The 19,745-nt window shown below is 45.7% G+C and overlaps 1 protein-coding gene and 2 long non-coding RNA genes across 9 annotated transcripts in view; 1 reads left to right on the forward strand and 2 right to left on the reverse strand.

The window, feature by feature from the left end:
• The window catches only part of LOC119453641 (oocyte zinc finger protein XlCOF6), a 791,503-nt gene that overhangs the window by 306,265 nt on the left and 465,493 nt on the right, over positions 1 to 19,745 (forward strand). The gene's annotated exons all lie outside the window — the stretch shown is intronic.
• Positions 1 to 19,745, reverse strand: part of LOC119453653 (uncharacterized) — a 415,401-nt gene that overhangs the window by 289,710 nt on the left and 105,946 nt on the right. The gene's annotated exons all lie outside the window — the stretch shown is intronic.
• Positions 1,084 to 18,796, reverse strand: LOC125945926 (uncharacterized). Its single transcript, XR_007467228.1, has 3 exons — positions 18,692 to 18,796; positions 11,129 to 11,184; positions 1,084 to 3,782 (listed from the first exon to the last, which is right to left on the reverse strand). It is a non-coding gene; the product is annotated as an uncharacterized LOC125945926 (long non-coding RNA).

Consider the following 19,745-nt stretch of genomic DNA (forward strand, 5'->3'; position numbering starts at 1 on the left):
AACGTTTTGAGGAACGCGTGGTCGCACACGCAAGTCGGACGCACAACGGTCGAGAAAAATCATACCATCACTGAGCAAGAGTGTCTCGCCGTTGCTTGGGCCATTCAAAAATTCCGACTATTTACACGGCCGCCACTTTACGGTCGTGACCGACCACCACGCCTTATGCTGGTTGTCGACGTTAAAGAATTTATCTGGATGTCTAGGTCGCTGGATACTTCGTCTGCAAGAATATGACTTCGACGTCACGTACAAATCCCGCAAGAAACACAACGATGCAGATGCTCTCAGCCGCTGTCTGTTACCACCACAGTCCGACTTTCCCGGCCTGCCTTCATTCGTCACCGAGCCTGTGAACGCGTACTCTGCAGTTCTTTCACTCGCCCGCTCTCAACGGTCTTCCTTCTTTCCACCCTGAGACGTTTGCGTCCACCAACACGACAACACTTACTGACACTCAATGATGGAACGCCTTCACGGCTCATCTCGTCCTCCTAACGCACGAGCCCGTTGCAAGTTACAGAACTTCAAGTGTGCAAACTCAAACCTATACCGGTATGTCTTCCACCCCGAAGGACAGCGTTGGGTTCCTGTCGCTACTCGATCACTCAGGGAACAGATATTGAAGACATTTCACACTGATCCCACGGTTGGACATCTCAGCTATCACAAGACCTATAAACGCATCCGCAGTCGTTTTTTCTGGCCTGGACTTGCCACCTGCGTAGCGAAATACGTCGCTTCTTGCTCGCTCTCCCAGCGCCGCGAATGGCCCACTTCACCTCCAGCTGGACTGCTGCAACCTCTTCCCTGTCCTGACGCTCCATTCACAGTCATCGGGATTGACCTTTACGGACCGCTGCCACTATCAGCTAGCAGCAAGAGATGGATCATCACTGCAGTTGACCACCTGACCAGGTACGCCGAAACAGCTGCGCTACCTTCAGGATCCGCGGAGGAGATTGCGACTTTCTTTTTGGAAGCCATCCTTCTATGACATCGAGCGCCACACGTCCTCTTGAGTGACCGTGGCAAGGCGTTTCTGTCGAAGCTACTCGAGGACGTTCTCAGCACATGTAACACCATCCATAAGACGACTACCAGCTACAATCCTCAGACTAATGGTCTCACAAAGCGCTTTTATCGAACTCTCTCATGACATGATATCCACGTACATCAACGCTGACCACACCAACTGGGATGCCATCCTGGCATCTGTGACGTTTGCCTACAATACCGCTGCACAGTGCACAACTGGCTACTCACCATTACGGGCGTCAACCGACCTCTCTCCTCGACGTCTCTTTTTTTGATGTCCCCGTGAACTCGTCGGCGTCGGCAAGTGAGCAGTTAATATCTCGCCTAGCCGCGTGTTGCCATCGCGCCCTCCTCAACACCGAAACAAGTCAACAGGATAGGAAGACTCCCTACGATGCATTTCACCGCGTTGTTCTGTTCAGCCCTGGCGATGAAGTGTTACTGTGGACACCAACTAGAGTTCCTGGCCTGTGTGAAAAGTATCAGTCACATTTTATAGGGCCCTACACTGTTGTAGAGCAAACTTCACCATTGAACTACTGCGTCACTCCCGCTGTCACGCCTTCCGATGGCCGCTACCGTGGCACAGAAATCGTCCACGTTTCGCGCCTAAAGCCATTTCAACGGCATACCGCACCACTATAACCAGTGGCCAGGTTGGCCACTTCCATGCAAGGGGGTAATTAGTGTGACCACAATATTCATCCTTCATCTTCTTCACCTGTGCATAATCATCATCACTGTGCGCGTCGTCTTCGTTCAGCGCGTGACTCAGCCGAATAAAGGCATCGAGACAACAGCTGCACGGCTGCCTTACAATATACACTAACACAGTGGTTTCCTTAAAGCCTTGTGTCTAATCCGGTGGTCTTCAAGTAGTCCAGGGCAGCCCTTGTTGCTATTGAAGCTACTTTACAGTCACACATGACGGACAAAATAGTACTTTCGGACGTTTGTCTTCCAATGCCTGCTAGCGGCGAAGCCAGCACCTTCCACTGCGATGCGTAGATAGAGCAGTCCCTAAACATATGTTGGAGAGTCTCCGACATTTGGCAGCGTTCACAGTTCAGGCTGTCCGTACGGCCAAATCAGATGTTCATAGCATTGACTGAAGGCGACACCCAAGCGAATCCGGTGAAGCATGCTTGCTTGGCATCACTTGACTTAAGCTGGGAGGCAAAAAGTCCTCTCACAGTCTATTTCCCGCAGGCGCCTGTACCGATGGTCTGGTTGAGCACAGTACTGTGCTGTGCAATCTCGTATTAGCGCAGTTAACAAAGAGTTTACAACGCTCCGCAAGTAAAGAAATCTTTACTTCGATGGCTGTAGGAATATAGGTTCTTGCTTCCGCATCAGCTAGCTTGTTGACCGGCCAAGCCGCAGTGACCACGTACCCATTGGAAGGTAATTGAGTGACCGTTCCTCTGAACAAGATCAAACATTTGTATGATGCTAGCATGTATTATTGGCCTCTCCTCGAGAGAGAGAATCGATAGATTGCAGCGCTGATCTTGAATCAGAAAGAATAGTCCATGTACGTGGTGTCAGGTAGGAGACAAAACGTACAGCTTCCCGTATTGCGACAAGCTCTGCAGCTGTTGAGGACGATTTGTGATCCGATTTGATAAACGTAAGAATAACAAAGTGCAAAGTGGCAAAGGATAGAAAGAGGCAATACACAGGCACCTACGTGGCTTTCTTCCGTCTTCTTAGGCCCCTGCTGGGCTAGCACTACTGGATGAACATACCAAATGAGCAGTTTTCTTTCTAACCTTTCTTCTGTGGTTATTGAGGGTATATTTCACACCAGTTATGTACCAACTAGACCAAGGAGGAAGACTGTGCACTTCTAAGTTTGTTAAGTCCTCACATAAAAAATAAAGCATGAACATGGTCACATAAACAGACATAATCTCCTTAAAACTAGTGCCCCTTTATCCTTCACTGCAGCCAGTCACAGCTACATTCTAACATGATGCAATACCTTATTATATCCTGCTGGAATATCCTTTGAAAAGACTTTACAGTGCAGTTTATGACAGCATATAGTCAAACTTGTCCTCTATGATGCAGAAGAATGTCAATGTGCTCATGCAGCTTATTGCACTTATATGTACGGCTGCGTTCAACGTGAGCTGGAACTTATTGCCTGTTGTCAAAGGGGCTGAAAAACTGCAGTGCATGCTGGCACAAACATCCGAAACACCGGTACAACAAATACCACTAATTGAGATAGTCTTTAGTTCGATGCTTCATATGCTGGTGCTGCCGTGCAGTCTTGAACCTCTTGAAGCCGTGTTGCAGCTCATATAGAACGCAACTGCACGGTCCCAATTCCAATTGTTTATTCCACGAGAAGCACCTAGAGTGCAGGTTACCTACTCTGCATGGTGCCAAGTTCTCATGGTGCCTAATCAGGTTAGTGACCCCTCTAACACTGATATAATGGCAGTGTGTAGTTACTCAGGCGACTGCTGCGGCGGTCAGACTGTACAAAGGATATCAACCAGTGTAGGGAAATTTGCACTCGACTGCAAGTGCACAGCAGTGTCTTGACGTTGCTCTTGTGCGAAAAGCTCCGAGGGCGGCACTAGTGGCAGCAAAGGAACTTCCTGCCTCTGTGGTTGCATTTGTGTATGATGAGAGCAGACAGCCTAGTGGTCGGATAGTCGCAATGATCACAACTGAGGCACTTTGCTGCAACTACTGGTTCTCGACTGTTGCTGGGCAGCGATCATGCCTTCCTGTGACAAGAGCAGAAAAAAATGTAACCAGATCAGCTACCTGCACACTACTTTGTTTACAATCCGCCTTTTTCATTTTCCTGTGCTGCCCTCTGCCGCACGCCACTGGAAACGTTTTGGAAGGGTGCCGGGGCTTTCGCCTGTTGATTCGTGAACCTGCTCCCATGTTGGGTGCGCATCAGTTGCGCGTTTTGTTAATTTAATGTTTAATTATTAAATTTAATGTTTAATTATTAATGGCTTCTGCGAAGCAGCATGTCGTTCCTCGAAGCCATGTAGCACTCACCAATTATATACAGGGTGTTTCAGTGAACACTTTCAAAATTTATTTAAGGTTGCCTGTGGTAGATAGCCCAATTCTAGTTAATGAGCTGGTCCACTCGAAGAGGTGGACATTACTTGCACAAGAAATTGAAATGCATAATCGAATCATTAACAATAATTCACTAATTAGGTTATTAACTAATTACCTGATGACCCATATTGCAATTTACAAATTGTAGCCGGGGAGTTCACAAGGCGTATCCACTTGGAATTATTTCTCAGAATGACACCAGTTTCAAGATACTCATTCCTGAACTTTGCGGAGAAATGCATTGGTGTTCCAGTTAACTTTGTGCTTGAATGCACAAAGCGATGTTTTGTTAAGACACTAACTGTAACGCCAATGCATTTCTCCGGTTCGATAATTAATATTGTTACGAGACCGCATGCAATGGGACAAAGATATCTTGAAACTGGTGTCAACCCTAGAATTCGTTCCAAGTGGATCCACCTTGCGAACTCCGCGGCTACAATTTGTGAATCATTGGTAATTATTCAATTATGCATTTCAATTTCTTGTGCAAGTAATGTCCGCCTCTTTGAGTAGACCACCTCATGAACTAAAATTGTGCTATCTGCGAACGGCAACCTTTAAGAATTTTTGAAAGTGTTCGCTGAAACACCCTGTACATAGGGTGAGCAGGCCTGAGTACGCTGTTTGTTTAGAGTGCAGCCGATAAAGGCATGCTTAGTTCCCTCTGCCTTCGCGGCTGCTTTGGAGTTTGTTTTCGCTGACTCCTGCACTTGCACCTCGCTTTTTTTATATTCTTTTTACACATTCTTTAGACATTTCACATAAAGAAGTTTTCGAGCACGCAGCTTCCGCGTCGGATTTAACAAAGCGGTGCGCTTGTTTACATCGACATCTACAGCCACAGATCATTCTTAGCTTCAAAAATTGGAGAGAAGGTGCATCGCTGATATGAAAGAAGGACAAAACTTAGAATAAAACACAGATAGCTGCTCATATGAGCCGCGTTGTTCCACCATGAGACAAGTCAGTATGAGCGGCTGAGCCACTTAAACAACGGCGACTGTGACCCATTTACAAATATCGGGCTGTTAATTTATTACCGATTCTCGTATTTCTTTAACTTCATCATACTTAGTTTGCACGTGTCATAAAGCATTATTAGAGAAAACTGTGCTCGCATAAGCGCTTATTTAAAGGCCGTGTTGTTATCCTGCAAAAACACATCCCATCGCTGACACCGTTGGTATGTAACTGAGCGAGGCGGCTGTTTGTGCTACTGTGCCAAATGTGCAATCTTTTGTTTTGCATTAGATGCAGAGATAAACCGTACATCTCAGGAATTAATAAATGTGTCAGCATGCCAACACGTACAAACCCACCTGTCTTGGTTGTGAATAAGACCGGCAGCCTACGGGAACGGTGACGTACAGAAGTTGGCACAGCCGTTGGGCACAGTGCTGTGTCCCCGCTTGCAGCTTATTGTGTACGCCCCGTGCAAACCGAAGAGTAGTTTATTTCAGATCACCAAGGCCAGAACTGAAATATGAAAGCAGTTTACGTCATCATAACTTGCTTACTTTTCAGTACAGGTCCACCGGTAGCGGGTGCACGAACTCGACGGCGCCAGGCCTAACCTTTGCTGAACAGGATCAACATTAGCTGAAACTTCATGTGCACGGCTTGAGAGGGTCAAAACTTGTGCATTTCAATGTCGTAAGCATGTTTTGACTTAGTTTGAGCGCGATTATTTACAATACCAACGGAGGTAATGCAGCTATGGCATTATCAGTTCGACGGCCGATCGCACGGGGTTCGGTCAAGGACGGTCGGCCCTCTGATTTTATCAGTGCCGTCGACAAGAAAGCGCGTTGCAGTACGAGAACTCTCGTTCGTCAGTTACGTCTTGTAGGCCTGGTATGATAAAATGGTCTCAGCGACACACTGCTCTGAATGGTCGGCCAATCGTTGCCGTGCGCGTCTTGACAGTCTCATATCGACCCAGTGTGACCGCGCCTTAAGCGAGTACGTTAAGTCAGGCACACTTGGCGACTAACAGCTAGCGAGGACCGATGCTGCAAAAAGTCTTCGTCAGCAACGTGATGTTTTTAAGTGTCGTCCAAATGTAACGCAGGGGTTTATCGATAATTATGCTATTATAGCCATCAATGCAAGGCGGCAACTATATATACATGGATCGGTTCCGCGACCAACCTGCTTAATGAAAGAGACCACTTGCGTAAGTGTTCATATACAGGGTTTGTCCGAAAAGTAATGTCAGTAATTATATTGTGAAGCGACTAAACGTCGCAGGGCGCTAAGACCAGTTGGGATTGGTGGAAGGGGAAGTTAGCATCCGCATGCGTGATCGCTCAGTCGCCTGCGACAATCTGGAGAGTAAGGACAAGGTTTTTCGTCAACTGATTTTTATTTACCGTGCAAGCCGTAATGCAGCGCTCGTTGGAACAAAGGATTGCCATCGAGTTTTGTGTGAAACTCGGCAAGTCTGCAGTGGAAACTTTTCCAATGATAAAGACACCTTTTGGTGATAATTGTTTGTCAGAACGTCAAGTTTACCGGGGGCACAACGTCTTTTTAGAAGGTTGTGAAGAGGTCAGCGATGAAGCCCGCGCTGTACCGCCATCAACGACCATCAGCGACGAAAATGTGACGCGCGCGAGATATCTTTTGTCCTCAGACCCTCGTTTGAGTGTCCGTTTAGTGGCACAGACAGTAAACATTCCAAAAAGTACCGTTCACGAGATTTTGACGAATAATTTTCAAATGCGAAAAGTGTGCGCGAAGATCTTGCGCAAAATATTAAGGGACGACCAACAATCAAGCCGAGTTGAAACATGACAGGAGGTTTGGGACTTGTGCGAAAGTGTCCCTCACGTTTTGGACAATGTCATCACAGGTGACAAGACTTGGGTGTTTGAATACGACCCCGAAACAAAAAGGCAAAGTACCAAGTGGCACAGCTCGGCGTCCCCTCGCCCCAAGAAGACCAGAATTAGCAAGTCAAAGTCCAAGTCCATGCTGATTGTGTTCTTTGACATCAGGGGCCTTGTCCACCATGAGTTTGTACCCAATGGCACAACCGTGAACGCCAAATTCTACGTGAAAGTGCTCAAGCGACTCAAACGAAGGATTCATCGCACCCGGCCTGATATCGGGGGCGATTGGAAACTTCACCATGACAACGCACCATGCAGCCTGCACCGCCTTCCTTGTGACCCGCTTCCTGGCCGATTGAAAGATGTCAACGGTTCCCCAGCCGCCCTACAGTCCTGACGTGGCTCTCCCAGGCTTCTTCTTCTTTCTGCGTTTGAAAATTCCCATGAAAGGACATCATTTCGCGACAGTTGGCAAAGTCGAAGAGGCTTGCACCAAGGCTCTAAAGGACATTCCTAAGGAGGCCTACCGTGACGCCTTCGATGGTTGGAAATCTCGCTAGAAGCGATGTAACGACGCAGGAGGAGCCTATATTGAAACATTTTATTGTGTTGTACCGATCTGATCAATAATTTCTTTTTAATCGACTCACTGACATTACTTTTCGGACAAACCCTGTATAAATAACAACTAACAGCTAAACTAAGAACTACGCATGGGCAACTTTTTTTTAAACTGTAGCACTCATTGTGATCACAGTTACACGTTGACAATATCCAGTACGAGCACAGTACCGTTCATACGCTACAAGTTTTTCATTGTAACTTCGCAGTTTTATTGCCGTACATTAGGCATAGTAGGGTCAAAGCCGCTGGATCCGTTTATCTGAGTGGGCGTTCTCGCGGAAAGGGGCGAAGTCTCGAGCAGCGGCTGCGAAGTGGGGGAGCGTGACGTCAGCGGTTAACGCCAGCGAGCGAGCCAAGGATGGCGTCGCGTGGTTCGAGAAACGGGAGCAGATGCGCGCCTTGTGTAAAAGGATGGCGTCGCGCGGGAAACAAAACATGAAGATGCTGGCTCGCGCTCTCGGCTACTAAAACACATCGTTCTTCTTGTAGGTGGCGTCGTTAGTCTTCATACGCGGTGATTCGCATATCGTAAACAACCAGCGTAGTGGTTGCCGCGTTGGAGCTCCAAAGCAAACGAAGGTGTCTCAGCCGAACACAAAGAATCTCCTTAAGGAAATCAATGTGTCCCAACAGAACGCCAAAGACGGGCCTGTGCTTACGCATTTATAACGAACCTGCAACAGATCATCCCAAATTTTATTTTAAGAAACAATACAGGCTAGATATACCAGGTGCTCAAAATTAAGCATTATGGTTTTCTTAAAGTTAGAGCACCTGCGCAAATAAGTTATGTGGCTAGGGGGACACAAAGTGAGGTGATAATTATCGCTGTCAGCAGCCGAATTGACTAAAATTGAATAATTAACTTTTTATTGACTTCAGTAAGAAACACGACTGCCTCTAGTTTTCAATACAAACATACCCACTTACTGCAGTCGACAAAAAATAATTGTTCAATTTTAGTTAATTGGACTGTTCACAGCGACTATTATCATCTCACTTTGTGCCTCCATCAAAATGCGGCCGCCGCGGCCGCGATTCCATCCCGCGATCTCGTGCTCAGCAGCTTGCGCCTGAGCTGACTGAGCCACCATAGTGGGCTACAGGTGTTGCTCTAGACGTATAAAACGCGGGTTTATCGTGAGCAGAAACAGTGAATTTCGATAAATGAGAAAGGCTACTATCATCATCATCATCATTGACAGAAGCTGACCCCCCCCTCAGAAAAAAACCTGGATCCGCCCCTGGGTTCGATGCACAGTGGAGTTGCAGTCTTACGTTACACGCCTTTTCTGTACCGCACCAACGTCGAGCTATGAGTGGAGTTTCAACATGGTACACGGCACAAGTTTGCAGTAGCGCGCGTGCGAGCGTTTTTCTTTCTTTCTCGGGGGACGTTCCCCCAAGATGGGGCTGCATGGCGGTGCATGCGACCCTTCCAAAACGTTTAGCGACTAATCAGCCAGGGCAGGGCGCATGCGCTTTCGGGCCGTGAAAAAGGCGGATAGAGGTATGCAAAAAATGAAATTTTTAATCTACTCGAACACAAATATTCTAGAAAAACGACCTCCGGATACTGAATCAAATACTAAATGTTTCCAATTTCTAAACACAGTCAAAGGTAAAGGATTTGGTGGAGTTTGTTCGGTGAAACAAAAGAAAGGCTTAGTTATTTTATTTGGTAAACCTAATGCCATTATCAAGTGGATTCCAGCTGAATTGAAGCTTGTAAACAAGAAACAAAGAAAAATTGGTAATATATAAATCACCACGACAATTAAAGTAATTAAACAAAGCAACAGCACATGTCTAGGCACACTGAAGGTGCTGAGTGCAATATACTAATGTGCCACATTAGTATACTGGACCATTCAAAGGAACCTAAACAAGGTGACACATGCCAAAGGACAAATCACTTTGCCTAAATTCAAACAGCAAATTTGTAGGCAGTCTCTCTAAGGTGCGACGTGCTCATTTATCGACTGCAAACTATTGCATGTGAGCCCCTTCAAGCGTTTGCACAAAAAGAGCTGTGTCCACACAACAACCATGGTTCTTTTGCTGCATTCGAGAGACTCCACTTGCAAAGTATTTCTTCCTGTAAACTGCAAAGACTAGTGTTGTCCCTTATAATATTAAAACAGAATGAATATTTGAAAATATTAAATAGCCAAGTGCCTAATCTAAATAGAATTGAATGAGAAGGACTATTGCATTGGTATTCAAAATTTCAAATATTCCCACACCTTTATGCACCACATTATAACAGTTCACACAAAGCTAACATCAGGCCATTATTCATTTATGACAAATAGGCAAAATTTACACTGGCACAGCTGCTAGAAGCGTGCATGGTCAGAGGAAATCATCAATGTATTTTTCTTCGGTAGCATGGTCTAAATAGACATCACGACAAAGAAATATTTACCTCTCTGTAGAGTCAACTTCGGTACGCTACTGCTGGTTAATTTGCCTTCTTTTGATAAGTGTTTTGAGTGGCATTCCGTGGTTATCAGTCTTAACTTCCTTAGATTATGTCAACCTTTGTACATAAACCTTTTTATTCAATTATATGAACACTCCAAGCAGATTTCTGCCATCTTCATCGCCGTGAGGTTCCATCTAAAGTCCAAGGGTGATAAAATCGTTGCCACGCGCCGTGTGCTGTATGTGCGAGTGAAAGCGTGACAGGGACGTGCGCTTACCAACAGCGGTATGACAACGAATGGATGATGGGGTCTGTGTGACGACGATGCAATGACGATGATGCCATAACGGTGGCATAATCACGAGTGAATGACAACACGATTACAAGAGGATGACGAACAAGGAATGATGTTGATGAATCGGCGAAGGTGGTATGACGACGACGGAAGGACGACAATGGGATGACGGTACTGAAGTAATGGCAATGCCACAAACATGGCTCATCGAATATTTATCCCATATTTATCCGTTTCACAGGTGTGTAGACAATTTTCTTTATACCCAAAGGAGGACGAGGACCCACATCTTTGTTGCTCCCATGCCCAAAAGTGCTTTGCGAAATTGTCTGCGACTGTTTTTCAATGTTCTTGCTGCTCTGTTCTGAGGCTTAACACTGGTCCCACAACCTGATCCACTGCCATGCTGGAAATGAATAACTTGCATCTGTCACAGCCTATGGACGGCAATTTTCATTTGCTTAAAGACCTTCATGCCCACTCTGTACAGTCAAACAAAAATCCGGCTGAGGTGGTTACGCAATAAAATCGGGCAATAAAGGCTAGTCAGAAAAGCATTGAAACCAAAATTGGCTGCATACAAAACAGACTAGAAGTATTAAATACACCAAATCTCTCAATAATTTAAACGAAACTGTAGCTAGCGGTTCAAACATCAGCAGATAGCCTATCCATCTAGCACGATGTCTTGAAATCGCGACTCAAGGAACTAGAAGACAGATACCAGCGCAATCACCTTTTTAGCATTATTCCTGACTTGTGTGAATTCTGGGAAGAATCTGAACTGCGCATAAAAACTGCACTCACAGGTGTGGTTGACAGCCTTCCAGAAAAGGCAATCGACGTGCCCATCGCTTGGGTACCTACACAGAGAACAAATGCCGTCCTGTAGCAAAATTACAAATTGAAAGTAAAGATAGTAAGCGCTCCCACAAAACTAAAAGAAAAACATCTTGTTGCAAGCAAGGATTTTTCACCTCTCCCTGACAATTGGAATATGGGGAAGGTGATACCACTTCATAAAGCAGGTATCAAGCACTCTTCACTTAATTATTAGCCCATTTCACTATCTAGCAACCGATGCAAACTACTGGAACATGTTTTCAAACGTGTTCAGAGTTTCTCGACTCAAGCTCATTTTTGTGACACTTAGAACATCGCTTTCGAAAAATTGATTCATGTGAAACTGAGCTCATAATGTTAACGCATAAACACATCATGATCCTTGATGATGGTTCCCTGGCAGCGTGCCTTTTTTTAGACTTTTAGAAGGCATTTGATGAGGTGTACCACAAGTTATAACTTTTCAAGTCAAGTTTACTTAACCTTGATTCAAAACCTCTCACCTGGCATGAATGCTTCCTACTAAACAGTTCCCAATTTGTTTTTTTGTTTTTTTTCTAACATGAACTCCCCACTAACTCCTGTGAACTCTGGCGTACCACCCCAGGAAGCACCCAGCTAGCTAAAAGACGTCTACCTTCCAGCTTGATCTAGCCAAGGCCACAGCCAGTAGCCGTCTATTGTAAGCAGCACTCTAGACCTACACCTCTACAAGCCAGCTGGTAGATCAGCTAATGCTCCCTCCACTTACGGCTAGTAGCCATCTTCTGAAGCACTGCTGTAGCTGCAGTGTAGACCTTCTATGTTCAGTCTCGCGTTTCGCAGGTGCTATGGGAAGCTCTACTTAAAATGTTTACGATCCTGGAAGGTCGAATGCTTATTTTACATTTCACTGCAAAAGCACAAGAAAGGCAATGACGACAGTAAAGTTTTCGCTTAAGGCTGTGGTAAATGTTCCTGTGTGTTCCAACCAGATGAGCTGTTGTCAAGCTTTTGATTACATGCCACTGTAATATTGAACAGATACCAAATTGATAACCATTTAAAGAAGTAATCAATACAGTGCAACAAAATATTTTTTTTGTAAATACATAGCACCAGTACTGAAATAGTTATTCCAACATTCACAAAGAAATGTATTTGTGCTCTGTATATTGTTCTCCCACACCTTCCTCTTAAACTGCAAGACAATGGTTTTTGCCTAAGCTCATGCAAGTATAAAGTGATCAAATAGCATTAGCATTCAGCAAGTTTATTATATACTAAAATTGGTAATAAAGCATTATTGGAGGTTTTTATACAAATTCTCACGTCTACCACTTCGCATGCATGGCAGAAAAAGCAATTTTTCATTATGCCCCTTTATTTTTAGGAATTTAAGATACAGCTTAAACAAGTGTTGCAATTCAGTCTAAACATTCAGTGCACATAAAACATTGTAGTCGACTCATTTTGTTCCGTCATTCTCAATGTTTGAGCAACATGCCAATAAATTGCTCTACATTTGTCGGTGTACACCCACATATACACCGACGGCTCCGTCTTGCAGAACAGCTCTACCGCCACTGTCGTTATTCCAGAAAAAGCCGCCACTATCAAGATGAAAACATCTCACTTGACAACGTCGACGGCAGCATAACTCGCAGCGCTTCGAGTCGCACTACATTTTATTAATGATGGACCAGCACACAAATCGTCCGTTTTCTGTGACTCGAAGACGGCACTGCAGAGTTTACTGTCAGCCTTACGGCGCGGTCCACAGGAACAACTGGTTTTCGAAATCACAGAGGCCATACACCACCTGACTGAGAAAGGACACGAAATAATCTTTCAGTGGCTGCCAAGTCACTGTGGAATTATTGGCAATGAACGTGCCAATCAAGCTGCTCGTTCAGCTCATGAACAAGACAACCGCCTATCGATCCCGCTGTCTAGGACAGATGCTGCAAGGATGCTCCGCCTGCTTGCACGCCAATGCACTTCATCAGACTGGAATAAACCACATTTTATGCACACCCTATTATACACCTTGGATCCAACCTTAAGCCTTTGACTTCCAACAAGACTTCCCCAAAGACATGCGACCCTTCCGTGTAGGCTATGGTTGGGCATCGCGTTCACCAATGCCTACGCGTTCCGCATATGGATGGCCGCCAGTGCAGCATGTGACAATTGTGGAGACGCGGAAACGATTAGTCCTGTTCTTTGCCAGTGCCCACCAATACAGTGTGCAGAGACAATCACTCTCCGTCGTGCTGAACCAGTTGGAGGACCAGCCTTTATCGGAAGAAAGAATTCTGCAACATCGACGCAACTCAACATCGCATCGGAAGGCCGTGCAAGCGCTCCTGCGGTTCCTGAAGTCCACTGGCCTGTGTGAACGTCTGTGATTGGAACGCCTCCTTTGTTACCTATGCCGTGTCTTTTTTTCACTCTCTCTCTCTCTTTGCACTCTCTCCAACCCCTTTATCCCCCACCCCAGTGTAGGGTAGCAAACCGGAAACTGACTTCTGGTTAACCTCCCTGCCCTGCCTTTCCTCTCTCTCTCTCTCTACATTTTTAAAGTCAGAAAGGACCATGGTTTTATGACACTAGTGGATCAGTATTAGCATACTATACTATGCATACCGGCTGTAGCAGTGCACTTAATAAGCATGCCTGTCTGAACTACTGCAACAAATGTACGATTCTACTTCCTTTGTACCACAGGTCATGAGAAGACTGCACCTTATGTGCCGGCAGACTTGCACTGATACGAAAATGCATGAAAATGCCACATATACCATTTCAACAAGCAAATACAGCCAATAAATACCACTATCACCTCAGGCAAACTGCACTCTAAACGTTTGCATGCAGTACTAATGACAGCAGAACTGAGTGCAAGTGTGGAAAGTGCATATTAAGCAAGATAAAACAGAATGCAGAAAGGCTGCTTCCTGTCTCTACACAGACACAACCTTCCATAATGGATCATAGATGTTAAGGGAGCCGTAAAACACACAGTTTATTTTATAAATACTAATGTGATTCCGTATATGGTTGCCTTGAATATGACTAATAAAGTGGGTCCTTAGTAAATGCAGTTTCTTTACTAGCCATCTTAATTAACAATGCAATAAAAAATAAAATTGTCTTAGTCAAAATGGTAATCAAAATGTTTATGAAATGGGTACCGAGACCAATTAGGCTTTCTTTTGAGAGCATCACTAAATGTAGTACACTAGATTTTCAAATAAAGCAAAGTACACAGAGAAAGAACAGGCTAAGACTTGGACTGCACTTAAAAGGCAGCAAAGATGCGTTCACAATGCTCCTCTTGATCTACTAACCAATCTTTTAAAATACCTATGTTGCCTAAATCACAGCTGCAAAAACTATACCATTCCCACAACATACACACACAAATCCGATTTGTGGTGCTTTCAAAAGTTACAAATTCGAATTACCACTGCACTGTGGCTAGCCTACCCCAAATAGCTCGTTGTAGGCCCTGGAGCCATGTCTTGATGAGGAGGTCCACCATTTATGCTAACCGGAAAGGCTTAATTTTCACCCTGGAATACTTTGTTGCAATCTTCTACTGACAACCGGGACTCCCATGAAGAAAGTTGGTGGATGAGACCTCGAGTACGGAACTTCCTTCTTCGTGCCACCTCAGGGAAAGATGCAGCTGCTTACACAGGGACGTATGGGCTGAACGTTTTTTAGCATTTTGCACGAGTTAACGCAAGACATCAACAGTGTAAAACAAATTGTGCATCAAAACTATTACTTTCTTTGAAAACAATCAATGCACTTAAGAGAAATTCATGAAGGAAGTATTGAAACAAAAATTTTATGCCCCACTTTTGTGCATTTTTTAGATAGTTGCTGACCCCATAATTACTACATGATGGAGCCTCAATTCCTTGAGCAGCACAAATAATTACATCCAATTTTATGCAGCTAGTTCATGGTCTAAGTGCAGCACTATTTTAGACGTGAACCAGGAGAATATAGGTGACCCGTAAAATAGCGAGGGATTGTGGGATGCGCCGTCTGCTAGCTGCTTCCGGTTCGAGTCAGCGCAGCCGCCACCACCGCTTTGCCGTTGAATTCCATTGATGCGCTTGCAGTCCATTCTTTCAGGGGTTTTATGCGCGAAAACCAGTTCTGTCTATGACGCACGCCGTAGTGGAGGGCTCCGGATTAATTTTGACCACCTGGGGTTTTTTAACATGCACTACAACGCAAGCACACGGGCGTTTTCGCATTTCGCCTTCGTCGAAATGCGGCCCCCGCGGCCTGGATTCGATCCCGCGAGCCCGTGCTCAGCAGCGCAACGCCTTAGCTGGCTGAGCCACTTGCGTTTGCTGTCCGGCGATGTCCCACCATAGCCTCCTCGATAACTCTGTGCCTGTCAAACGGCGCTCGATCGGCCGTCGCTTTCCCCTCTCCCTATTGGTCGTTTCCACCGAGAGATGGCGCCACCGACGTTGACTAGCTCATGACTCCTGCCGTGTGCCCGCGTCTCCGTCTCTCCGTTACCTCCGCTGGGATCGCAAGTCGGGTGCATTGTTTGACCGTGCAGTACGGTCAAACCTCGCAACGTTGCTGCGGTCCACGCATTTTAAACCTTCTTGGGTGATCGTGGACCTGAGCTTAACGCTGAGTGACCGGGATTGCTAGATGCTTTTGACGTGCGATCACGTTATTTAAAAAAAAAAAAAAAACCTTCGAAGAGGCTACGCTCTTTCACAGACATCATATGCGGGTAAAGCACCGTGAACTTCTTCACGTGGATACATATGTAACTTCGAGCAACGCATATATAGTGACAGAAGCGCCCTCGGGATTTTGTATGTCTCAACTGTTTGCATCTCGGGATTTTTCTTTTTTTTTTTTTTGTACGTCTGAACTGTTTGCATCTCGGGATTTTGTATGTCTGAGCTGCATGCATCGTTCAACAAAGCGTTTGCAATAAAATATTTGCTCGCATATTGCTTATTCAAGGCATGCGGCGCTTTTTCTATAGGTCCTCAAATATTTGTTTCTATTTTTCCTGGTCGCCAAGGCACACAGACGTGGTAGAAAGTGCAAAGGTTTCTGGGTATAAATATTCACGTCGGCCACAACGCTCATCTGGTGCAAAAGAACTTGGGGAAAACTTGTCTGAAAGTCGTATAAATAGTATGCTACTAACGTGCGCCGAGGCCCGAAGGACGGCTCACTATAAGAATGAAGGAAGAAGAAGGACGGCTCACTATAGAGCAGCAGCTCTTAGCAATGATTCTTGCACTGCGTAAACTCCCTTTACATGAATCCAGCGCGGTAATTATAACAGATTCCCTTTCTGTCTGCTCTGCGCTTACAGCTTCAACAAATTCGCTGGCTCTAAAGACGTTTCTAACATTAGTTCCCCCCCAGCTGAATCATGTAAAGTTATTATGGGTACCAGGACACTGCGGATTACATTTAAATGAAATGGCCGATTCATTAGCGCGAGCATCCCTGAATGGACCAATAATATCGGTCCTTCCAGTGGTGGCACAAATAACCGCGATCAGATATCGGAATTTTTCAATTCGTAGAGATATAATTGAAACAATAACATCATGGACTGAATTTCAACACCTAAAATTTCCGTGGAAAATACATTGGTGTCCATCAAGACAATCGGAAGTAATAATCACAAAATTACGCTGCCGTGTCCCACCATTAAACCTATATTTACACAGGGCTGGTCTGGCGATATCGCCGCTGTGTCCATTCTGTCTAGAAATAGAAACCATAGAACACTACTTTTTAATATGTCGCCGGTATAAATTACAAAGAAAAAGACTTCTTGAAATTCCGCTCGCTAAATTAGGGGTAAATTTAACATCAGAAATAGTACTCTCTTTCGGTGCCTCGGTGTTCGGCTTTAGCCACAGGGACGTGTTTGATGCCGTTTGTAATTTCATTCAATCAACTAAACGAATAAAATTTTAAATACATACTTTCACAACTAGAGATATAGCATGACATTTATATTATAAAAAAGTGCAGTATATAGGAAAATTATTCTGTCTGTTCTGATTACTAAATTGCACTGTAACAGTAGTTTCAAAAACCGTACCTAAAAGTTCAGGTGCCCAATTCTTGGCCAATCCCCCGGGGTGGGTACGAGCCATGTGCTGAGGATATCATCATCATCATCATTATAGAGCAGCGTCGCAAGCAGTTTTTGACAAGGTATAGCTGTAAGAACGCTTGCGACTTGCGTATTCTCTGCACTTTACTACGATAGCTAAGAGCGTATTAACCACAATAAATAAACTCGGGCTTTTTTTTTTTTTGGTTTTTTTGCTACGTGCGACGCGCAATCCACTTTGACGCTGCAGCACTTTCACAGACTGTATTCGAGACACTACCATGGTGCTCTACAGCGTTATAAACAAGGCTCTGGTCACCCAGTGGATCGTTGTTCCACCATCACAGCACTTAAAACAGTCGGCGTCGCGCCCGCCGCGCAGACGGGACGCGCGGTGGCACTCTACGTCGGTGGCGCCCTCAGCGAAATGAGCGGCGGCAGTTTGCAACTCTGCCGACGGCGCCTCCCTATTGTTCTCATCGGCGTCTTGACAGGCACAGAGTTTATCGAGGAGGCTATGGTCCCACTCATAGATTACCCGGTTGCAGGTGCCTAGCAAAACCACCGTCGGCTGTTCAGCCGTTGGCTGCTCAAATTCAAGAGTTAAAGGTGAACGCGCATGTTACTGCCTTGCATCAACCCTTACCGAGTCGGCTGTGCACAAGCAACAGAGGAATGGCTGCCACTTCCAAAACTGTAACAAGGCAGAGACCATCCCTGAACAAAAAGAAAATGAACGTACAGTGCCACTTATGGCGGCGATTAGCTGTGTAAGGGCCGACACGGAATGATTTCCCAAGATATTTCTTTCTCTAACATTGACTCAGACAACCAGAACTATGTCAGTACTCACATGCATGCACATATAGAGGTATTATGAAACGAGGTTTTACGGCGTGAATTTAAGCGGGACACAGCGAGATACATAATACTCGTAACCAACTAGGCCTCCTTAGCTCATTCAGCACAGATCGAGATAATGCGCAGCCGTAATATGACGGCGATATGGCCATTGTTGACAAAAAAAAAGCGAGAACGTCTAACTACATACCACTTCAAATGAACCTAGAGTTTCGACGAAGAAATGCCGTTGACAGCGCGCAAAGTTATCATTTTCAGCGCTAGCTGCGTCGTTATACCGACGATAATCGCTCCGATCACAGAACAGCATGCACCGCTGTAGACATCGCCTCAGCACCCGATTTTTTAAGTAATTCTTCCATACGCTTGATAAATTATCGGATAACGATAACTTTTGCACCTGTCTGACTGAACCGCAGGCAGAGCAGTCAGTGACGGTGCGTCCAAGCAATGGCAAATGTCGTGCAGCTAAACCTGGTAGAAACAAAAAAAAAAAGGGCCGCGCCAAAACGAAAACCAGAGTTCCTTTATGAATAAAAGCCTATCCTTACCTTACTTGGCTCGTCATCGTCGCGCCCATAGTGAACTGAAACCTAGAAATCATCTGCATGAATGGTACGACATTGCTGGCCGACAAAGCGGACGGAAAGCTTCGCACGACTACAGTTGAAACCGCAGAAAAACACGTGCGCTGGGCAGCGGCGACGTATTTCTATTTGCGCCCACGTCCAGTGCTCGACCGCTGGCGCCGCCATGCGCCGCTCGCGCGTACCATGTTTCTAGGCGCCGCCGTTGGAACGGAGAACACGCTGGGCTAGTGGTGACTATGCACGACTGTGGCTGCTGCTAAGGGATCGATGCCATTCCTAAATAAACGCATCACTGTTTTGATGATCCAAATATAATCTCACTATCAGTGAGGGCGCAGTCTACCTGGCTGGAGCAGTATGGCTAAAGAACACTTTAGTATGGCGGCGCCAGCGGTCGAGCACTGGGCTTGCGGCGGTCGTTGGGGTGTTGCTGCGCTCCGCAGCACCCCAGTCAGGTAGACTGCTCCCTCCCTGATAGTGAGATTATATTTGGATCATCAAAACAGTGATGCGTTTATTTAGGAATGGCATCGATCCCTTAGCAGCAGTACAGTGGCTAGAATGGGTACTACTACTACTAAGTGGTTCATTTGGAAAGGAAAGGTTGGCGCTATCTTCTGCAGCCCTTGAGGGTAGCAGCGGCCACAGTCGCCGTGTTCTCATTTCCAACGGCGGCAGCTAGAAACATGGTACGCGCGAGCGGCGCATGGCGGCGCCAGCGGTCGAGCACTGGGCGTGGGCGCAAATAGAAATACGCACACCGCCACCTCCGAAGAATACCCCCTGAAGAAGGAGCCGAATTGGTTCCGAAACGTCGGGCTAGTAAATTTCCTTATTTGGTTGGACACCGCCACCTCCGAAGAATACCACCTGAAGAAGGAGCCGAATTGTGCCACCTCCGAAGAATACCCCCTCAAGAAGGAGCCGAATTGGTTCCGAAACGTCGGGCTAGTAAATTTCCTTATTTGGTTGGAGTCAATCTCTTTAAATAAAAATGTCGCTCCTCCCATGCATT

This window comes from Dermacentor silvarum, chromosome 5 (genome assembly GCF_013339745.2).
Source record: "Dermacentor silvarum isolate Dsil-2018 chromosome 5, BIME_Dsil_1.4, whole genome shotgun sequence".
Classification (NCBI taxonomy): Eukaryota; Metazoa; Arthropoda; class Arachnida; order Ixodida; family Ixodidae; genus Dermacentor; species Dermacentor silvarum.